Genomic DNA, 9917 nt, shown 5'->3' with positions numbered 1-9917 from the left:
ACTCTTCAAGGGCAGAACTCATTGCAAAAATTTAACTAGTACAGGCAGTCTTCAAGTTACAAACATCTGCCTTACAAGCGACTCATAGTTAGGACAACATGAAGTGAGAGAAATCTAGCCCCCCCCCCCCGAAGGGAAATTTACTCATAAAAGAGTTATTATGGAGAAAAGGTGTCTCTACTGAAGCTTTATCACCAGTTCTTGTTTTCATGACAACGTCAATTTTTTCAAAATCCAATTCTCACAGGGACAGAATGTGAGGTGAAATTTTCTGAACAGTGGTACAGACAATGAAGCAAACCTTTCAGGGGTGTTAACCCTTCCCTATGCTATCCAAAGTATTAAAATTTTGGCTGGAGATACACTCCAAACATTTACCTGTTCTGACTTACATACAAATGCAACTTAAGAACAAACCTGCAGAACGTGTCTTGTAATTAATCCAGAGACTGCTTTTAGGCACTGTAATGTGCTCTATGTTGGCCTGCCTCTGAAGAGTGCTCGGCAACTCCACCTGTTCCCAAGATCTGCAGCCAGGTTGCTCACTGGGGCTGGCTACAGAGAGCGGAAAACCCCCCTGTTGCAGCATCTCCACTGGCTGCCAGGTTGTTTCTGGGCACAATTCAAAGTGCTGGTTATGACCTTCAAAGCCCTAGACAGTTCAGGTTCAGGCTATTTAGCTGGCCGCATCCCCTTATACGAACCTGGCTGGGCCCTGAGATCTTCAGGAGAGGCCTTCTCTTTGTCCCATCTCCACCTCAAGCCCAGTTGTTTTTTGTTTTTGTTTTTGTTGTTTTTTTTTCATGTCAGGAGTGACTTGAAAAAGCAAGGACATTGCCCAGGGGATGCCCAGATGTTTTGATGTTTTACCATCCCTGAGGGGGGCTTCTACCATGTCCCCGCATGGGGAGCTGGAGCTGACAAAGGGAGCTCATCCATGCTTTCTCTGGATTCGAACCTCCAACCTGTCATCTTTAGTCCTGCTTGCACAAGGGTTTAACCCATTGTGCCACCAGGGGCTCCTAGCTCAGTTGGTGGGAACGAGAGAGTGGACCTTTGCTCTTGGTGGCTGCCCCTCGACTAGAACTCCCTTCTTTGCAGGGAAACCAGAATGGCCCCTCTCCCTGCTGTCCTTCTGGTGGTAGGCTAAAACCTTTTTATTTAGACAAGCTTTCAAAGAAGAAAGTTTTAAAGATCTTGTCAGGGGGTGCTGTGGTGTTTGTGTTTTTGATGGGTTTTAACTTTTTTAATGTGGTTTGTGTTTTATTCTGTTTTAATGTTTGTATATTTGTATATTTTAAATTGTATATTAATGCTTTTATGTCAAGCCACTTTGAATCCCCTTTGGGGAGATAAAGTGGGGTAATAATAATAATAATAGGTGGAAGCATGTATCATGGTAGATATCTGTTTTTTCTAGGAAACTGCAGAACTAGTATATGCATCACAGTTGAGCAAAAGAACTCCTGGCTTCAGCTACCACTTAGGCATCCAGGAGCAATAGTCAATAAAAGATGTGAGCTCAGATTTCCATCTTCTCATCTAGCTTGGCCAAAAGGCTACATGTGCTCCGTGCTAAAGCATTTAGAACTGCTGATGGAGGCCAGCATCGCTGGCATTTCTTTTTTGTGTATCAAGTTTCTTTGAATACCACTTATGGTCTTCACATAAATCAGGGTGTGTATGAACACAGACCCTGGACACTATTTTTTAAATTTTATTTATTTATTTACCTTATTTATACCCCACCTTTCTCTACCCTGAAGGGCACTCAAGGTAGCTTACATATATGCAATTACTCAATGCCTTAAACACATACAATTCCAATAACATTAAAGTTAAATTCAAATTAATACATATTAAGCATTTATAAACATTCCATACTAAAACCATGCCATCCATAATCATAGTCAAAGCCGTTCCATAGTCATTGCACATATACCAAATCTGTTATTGCACTGTGCACTATTCTACCAAAGCCTGATCCCAAGGCAGGTAACAGCCTGAAAGGGTTTTTTCCCATTCTCCAACACCCCTTTTACCTGAAAAGGGTAAGTAGCGCTATGCTACTCTGCTGCTGAATATGCATGCCCAGTGTGGAACACATCTCACCACACTAAAACAGTGGATGTGGCTCTTAATGAGACATGCTGCATTATCATGGGGTGTCTGCGCCCTACACCACTAGAGAAATTACACTGTTTAGCCGGTATTGCACCACCTGACATCCGCCGGAAAGTAGCAGCCAATAGTGAAAGGACCAAGGCAGAGACATCTCCAGCTCATCCCTTGTTTGGGTATCAGCCAGCACATCAATGACTTAAATCAAGAAATAGTTTTCTAAGAGCAACAGAGACACTTGCTGGAACACCTCAGCAAGCGAGAGTCCAAAAATGGCAGGCTCAAACCCAGAACCTCAATCAATGACTGATTCCAAATGGGCACACAGAAAACTGGGTGACTTGGAAGGTGCTGAACAGACTGCGCTCTGGCACCATGAGATGCAGAGCCAACCTTAAGAAATGGGGCTACAAAGTGGAATCCACGACATGCGAGTGTGGAGAAGAGCAAACCACAGACCACCTGCTGCAATGCAACCTGAGCCCCACCACATGCACAATGGAGGACCTTCTTGCAGCAACACCGGAAGCACTCCAAGTGGCCAGATACTGGTCAAAGGACATTTAATCAACTACAAAGCTTGCAAACTCTGTTTTGTCTGATTGTTAAAAATTTGTTAAAAATGTAATACAATTGTCTGGTTGATACTGACACATTAAATAAATAAATAAACCTGAAAATCACACAGAAATCCCTCAAAATATGCAAAAACACCTAGTCAACAAAGAAAGCCCCTTATAGTCCAGCAGCACCTTCAATGCCTTTATTTCTTTTTCACTTTTCTTGAAATGCAGCCTGGAAGTGACTTCTGAGTGACTTTTTAGGAAGGGTTTTGACAAAAATAGAGGCATTTAAAAGTGCTGTCAGAGATGTGTGGCAATGAGGGGAATGGGTTGTCCACCCCTATCTAAAAGTCTTTTTTTTCCCTTGACATCATCTGCTAATGTTGCGAGGTCTAGTGCATAATAATAATAATAATAATAATAATAATAATAGCAACACTTTTTTTATACCCCGCTACCATCTCCCCAGGGGACTCGGTGCGGCTTACATGAGTTTGAGCCCAGAATACAACAATACAAGCAATAGCAACAACAATACAAGCAATTTTAAAACAACCAAGACAATAAAACAATAACATAAGTATTAACAATACGACAACACACTTTAAAAACTATGGGTAGGCCAAATGTAATTAAAATTAAAAATAACGCTGTACATGGGCGAAAAAGTGATGGGACGGTTTGTGGAAACACACAAGCAGACCTAAAACAATATAATATATGACTAAAACAATATAAATATAACTAAATTAAGTCCCTCTCTTTTAATAAACAGTTTTGAATCCCTACACACTTTATCAGCATGCATGGATACAATCTTGTCTGGCTGTCTTGTTCTTGTTTCAAAACTTCAAAAAATTACACTGTAACCTTTGAAATGTGGGGTGGTTATAATGGTTTACAAGCCTTATAAATTGTTTCTTTCCAGGATGGTGATAGAATTAAAAGGAGATAACTTTAGAGCCTCCCACACTCAACTCTCTCTGTTTGTCTTTGTCAATAATTCTGTGTTGCCCAGGAAATAAAAGGTTGATCCAGACTCTCCATATATTGCTGCCAGTACTTTCTCTGTGTCAAATGCCTACGTTTTTCCATAACATGACTTTCCCTGTTTCCCTTTATTTGTAATGTCCTCTCCAAAAGCCTCCAAGAGGTTGAGAAATCATGTGAATTGCAGAAATTTGAATGAGAATGTACATTAATTTACTTTCCCCAAGCAAAAAACCAAAATGGTGCTCACAATGACAAAATATGTAACTGGAAGGGAAAGACAATTTGAGAACATGTCTCCTGCACACACACGCATGAGTGTGGCTACATTATACAATTAAAACAGCCTGATCCCACTTCTACTGCCATGATTTCAACCTGCAGAATCCAGGCATGTATAGTTTAGTGAGGTACTACGAATTCTCTGCTATAGAGCCTCTCACCATTTTCTTCAATGGCATCTATCTACAAATTCCAGGATTTCATAGAATAGAAAACCGCTATAATGCAGTTGGTTTTTTTTTTTTTTTGTCGTATCAGGAGCGACTTGAGAAACTGCAAGTAACTTCTGGTGTGAGAGAATTGGCCATCTGCAAGGACGTTGCCTAGGGGACGCCCGGATAATTTTGATGTTTTTATCATCCTTGTGGGAGGTTTCTCTCATGTCCCCATATGAGGAGCTGGAGCTGATAGAGGGAGCTCATCTGCTTCTCCCCAGATTCGAACCTGCGACCTGTTGGTCTTCAGTCCTGCCGGCACAGGGGTTTAACCCACTACGCCACCAGGGGCTCCTATAATGCAGATGAACACTGTGTTTCGCTTTTTTAAAAATTAACCAGGAGAAACATTTTAATTGGCATTAACTAAGCTTCCTTACTGGAACGAAGAGCAGCTTCAAAAGGGATGCTGCCATTGGGACAGCAGGAAATGCTTGGCATGATCCTAATCTGCCATATGTAAGACTGATTCATGCATTTTGAAAACAGATCCATGGAATGTATCCAGAAATATTCTCTACTCTGTCCTTAAAGAAGCATTCAATCATAGTTACAGTGCAATCCTATACATGTCTTTATTTGGAAATGGACCCTTGGTATCCACTAGGATTCTATTCCTGGATCCCCTGGCATTACCAAAATCCCATGGATGCTCAAGTCCTATTCATTACATGCATTGGCATGTGGTCCATTATAGAAAATGGTGACCAACACAAATGACTGCCAAAAAGAGTCCAGGGATCTGTGAAATGGCAGGAGGTTACAGCAAAATATGCTTAAATGTTCATGTAATGCTCTGCATGGAAAAATCAATATCTGCTTTTGGAGATTTCCCCCAAATATTTTCAATCTGTGTTTGATTGAATCCCTGGATACCAAACCTGTGGATATGGAGAACTGACTGTATATGCCATTGAATTCAAGGGGACTTGTTGACTATCCCTTCCTAGAACAGACCCCATAAAATCAATGGAAAATCATGGCTTAAATTTAATTGATTCCAACAGTTCCTCTTCACACCTCAGCTGTAGCATACAGATTTTTGTGAGATTATTTGTGACAGTTTTTATTGAAGAATTGGGCCTTGACTTAGAATATTACCAAAATATCGGAATGTACAGCTGAAAATAACATGCAGCTGTAAAGCAAAAATAATACTTTTAAAGAATAGAAGAGTAAAAAGGGGAAAAGCAGAGAGAAGTATAGCAAGAAGAGTGAGGAACCTTTCTTTTCTGTGTTTACTGTCCAATACATTATGTTCATTAAAACAAATAAATGTCCTTTTAAGTGCCTTTTAATTCAGAAACATGTGCTATCTTCCACACTTTTCAGCCATCTTTTGAAATATTTATGAACACTGTTAATGAGCATTCAACCCTGGGGAAAGGCATGAGTAAGAGATGTCCCGTGAACAAAAAAAATTCTACGTAGAATAAACGAAAGGTCAGCTTCCCTTTTTGGTGGTTTCTGACTTCCCCATATTCCCATATTGTTGATTAATGGAGTTACAGCAGCACAGAAAACAGCATAACATCAGATGTAAGAATTGCAGACCATATGGCATGTTGCAGTCACATGCTGTTTGAAAACGCCCCCAGGATCAGCACCATTGATGGAGGTAAACTTGTTTGTCATCAACTAAACTCCTATTCCTGTTTATGTGGAATACTAATACAGGGTGAGCACCCTGTATCCAGAATTCCCAAATCCAAATTATTCCCAAATTGTCTACATGGGTGGTTGAGATAGTGACACTTTTGCTTTTTGGTGGCTTGATGTACACAAACTTTGTTTTGTGCACAAAAGTGTTAAAGCATTGCATAAAATTGCCTTCAGGCTATCTATCTATCTATAGTTTGAAGTTTGCATGAAACATACATATATAGGAACTTTGGAATTACCTGATGGAAGAAATTTGACAGCTAAATGTGCTGTCATAATTTTAAATGTAATTAAAAAACCTATGTCTTCTGGCAGATCTATCCAACCAATTCTAAACTATGAATTTTAAATTTACTTTTTATTAGTGTTGGTGTTTTCATCTTTTTTCTATGTTTTTAAATATATGTATTTAACAGTCAAATATTTTACCTGTGTAAAAATAGTTTGCATCTTATAATCAATGACATCATAGAAGAAATATGATATTAAAAGACAACATAAGATTAAAACACATTAAAATCATTAATGTTTATTATTAGTTTTTTGTTTTCTGCATACTCATGGCTGGTGACTTCCATTTCAATTTGGTGGCTGGCTTTAGTGTAAATTTTAAAGGAATTATCCAAGGAATAAGTTCAACACCTTGGGAAACTCACTGAAGTTTGGAATTAAAGACCTGATTCACAGACTAATCAACATGAGAATCACCAGCCAAAAGTGCAGATTGTTTCTTACAACACAATGTCTTCTTTTTTTGGATGTCACCAACCCTGCCATGCTTGTCTTGGAGTCAGGAAGGATAGGAATTGTAGTCCAAAACATCTAACAGATATCAGGTTGGGGGTTACTGATCTAGCATGACTGGAAAGACCGATTGCAATGACTTTAAGCAGGCTTAGGCCATTCCCTGAGTCAGTAAGAATTATGTAGAATTATATGAAATTAAATATGGCAAGACAATAAAACTTGTAGAGGATAGAGGAAACTGTACATATTAAACTACACTTAAAAGTAAGATGATGATGATGATAATAATAATCTGGAAAAGCTGACATGATATGAAGATTTAAAAATCAAACTGCAAAGACTCTGGCACAAACCAGTAAAGGTGGTCCCAGTGGTGATTGGCACACTGGGTGCAGTGCCTAAAGACCTTGGCCTGCACTTAAACACAATCGGTGCTGACAAAATTACCATCTGCCAGGTGCAGAAGGCCACCTTACTGGGAACTGCACACATTATTTGCCAATACATCACACAGTCCTAGACACTTGGGAAGTGTCCGACGTGTGATCCAATTAAGCAGCCAGCAGAGTGTCTGCTGTGGACTCATCTTGTTGTGTTTCAAATAATAATAATAATAATAATAATAATAATACTTCTTTATTTGTATCCCGCCCCCATCTCCCCAAAGGGACTGGAGCAGCTCAAATAAGCAATCAAATAAAGTAAGATAAGAACTTTGTGAGATAACAATTATATTTTAATCATACGTCTTTAAATTTTGATTATTGTGTTTAGGTAGAGGAGGGCAGGGAAAGTTAGTTTTGATCGGTGTACTGGTGGTATAGCAATGTATGGGGTAATTATTGACTTTACAAATTGTAAAATGGAACTTATATTGCTGAAAGAAAAAGAAATACATGAATAAAAAATAAACTGAGCATAAAGGCATGAAGACTTAATACAAGATTTCACAAACTGAAAAGAATCCAACAAAATAGGACAAGCAGGTGCTCTCGTTACATCCACAGAGTCTGCATCTAACGCGGCGTCCAGCCCAGAACGGATCAAGGCGACTTTGTCTGCGAAGAACCGAGCAAATGCTTCACAGCGCGCGACCGAATTGTCAGGGCTCCCACCTGCAGAGGCAGGAGTTAAAAGACCTCTGACAATCCGAAACAGCTCCGCCGGACGGTTCTTTGCAGACGCAATAGTGGCCGCAAAGAAAGTTTTCTTTGCGGTCTTTATTGCCGCGGCATATGCCCTAAGAAAGGACACAAACCGTGCTCGGTTTGACTCGCTCGGTTCCGAACGCCACACGCTCTCTAGTTCCCTCTTCCTTCGCTTCATAGCTGCCAGCTCCTCAGTAAACCAAGGGGCTGGTTTAGCTCGGCTACTTGAGAGGGGACGTTCCGGAGCAATCATGTCAATAGCCCTGGTCATCTCCCCATTCCAGAGAGCCACCAAGGCTTCGACATGGTCACCTACCGAGGTGGCGGGAAAATCCCCAAGAGCCGTCAGGAAGCCATTCGGATCCATCAGTCTCCTGGGGCGGACCATCTTAATGGGTCCTCCACCTTTGCAGAGGTTAGGGGGCGCAGTGAGCCTAAATCTGATCAGGAAGTGGTCGGTCCATGGCAACGGAGAGATGGACAACTCCTCCACACCGCCACCCTGTTCCCATCCCTGACAGAAAACCAAATCCAATGTGTGTCCAGCACAGTGGGTGGGGCCAGATATTTGTTGGGACAGCCCCATGGTTGCCATGGCAGACATGAAGTCCTGAGCTGCGCCTGTGAGGGTCGTCTCGGCATGGACGTTGAAGTCTCCCAGCACAAGAAGCCGTTGAGACTTCAATGCCAGGCTCGAGACCACCCCCGCTAGCTCAGGTAGGGAGACTGTAGTGCAGCGAGGTGGACGGTACACTACTAGAATCCCTATACTGTCCCGGTCACCCACCCTCAGGTAGACGCTTTCGAAATTTGCGGTCTGCGGGATGGGGTACCTGGTCAGATGGATGGAGTCCCTATAGACCACTGCGACCCCGCCTCCCCGCCCTCCGGATCTAGGTTGGTGCTGCACGGAGAAACCCGGAGGACAAAGCTGGGTCAGATTTACTCCTCCAGCTTCATCCAACCAGGTCTCCGTGATGCACGCCAGATCTGCCCGTTCGTCCAGGATTAAGTCCTGGATCCAGGTCGTTTTTCCGTTGACAGATCTGGCGTTCAACAGCACCACCTTCAGACCGGAGGGTCCGCTCACCTGGTTACACCAATTTACCTTAGGAGACCGATTTGGAATTTTGATTATAGATAAGTGGTCCGAATTTGGCCGAATTTGAGGTCTCCTTTTCCCGCATCTCCTCCTTCCCACCACGACCTCTATGGGGGCCCCTCGGCTAGTGGAACACCTCCCCTCCTCCATGCCGCTATTTCTGGCTAGGGTCTTAATCACACTTTCACCAGCTGTTTGGGATGTTGGCGTTTTATCTTGCCAATTGTGCTGGCCTTCTTCATCCCCCCTCCTCCCCTCATTGTTTCCCACAGGTTCCAGCCCACTACCTCCCCTGCCCCTTCCACCAGATAATAGTGACAGAGACAGTAAGCATAGGAGGGTGGGGGACCACATGGATGGAAATGGACACTTCGGTAGATGAAGGGTACCAGAGGCAAGCGTTAGCCGCGAAATAGGATGGTCCTTGAATACTAGAGTCTTAAAGTGCAAAGTGCAAGGTAAATTCCGCGGCTACCGAGTAATTCTTAAGGTGCAAGGTTTTTAAAGTGCAACAAGATATTAAAGTGCAACAGCCTCAACAGAAAATATTTGGCCCTCTATACTACTAAAGTGTGGCAGGAGGAGTTGGGAGGGGTAAAGTGCCACAGTTGGTAAAGTGCAAACAGTTGGCTACAGAACAGGCGCCACTAAGCGCTATATTATGGTCTTATTACCACATTAGCAGCAGAGGTAGGACGGATTATACCGTGCAATGTTCGCAAAATGTACACAGTGGTCAGGAGACTGGCAGTTAGTAAAGTGCTATGATTCAGATGTAAATAGCTGACATTTGATGTAAATGGAAAGCGTGGTGGCCTCACAACTCCAGGTATTCTTGAGAGACACGGATTATCTGGATCCGGCACAGTCTGGTTTCAGACCGGGGCATGGTACCGAGACGGTCTTGGTCGCCTTAGTGGATGATCTGCGCCGGGAGCTAGACAGGGGGAGTGTGTCCCTGTTGGTGCTCCTGGACCTCTCAGCGGCCTTCGATACCGTCGACCACGGTATCCTTCTGGGGCGCCTTGCGGAAATGGGTCTTGGAGGCATTGCTTTGCGGTGGCTCCGGTCATTTCTGGAGGGTCGC

This window comes from Anolis sagrei, chromosome 2 (assembly GCF_037176765.1).
Source record: "Anolis sagrei isolate rAnoSag1 chromosome 2, rAnoSag1.mat, whole genome shotgun sequence".
In the NCBI taxonomy this organism is placed as follows: Eukaryota; Metazoa; Chordata; class Lepidosauria; order Squamata; family Dactyloidae; genus Anolis; species Anolis sagrei.
This window is presented reverse-complemented; position numbering follows the sequence as displayed.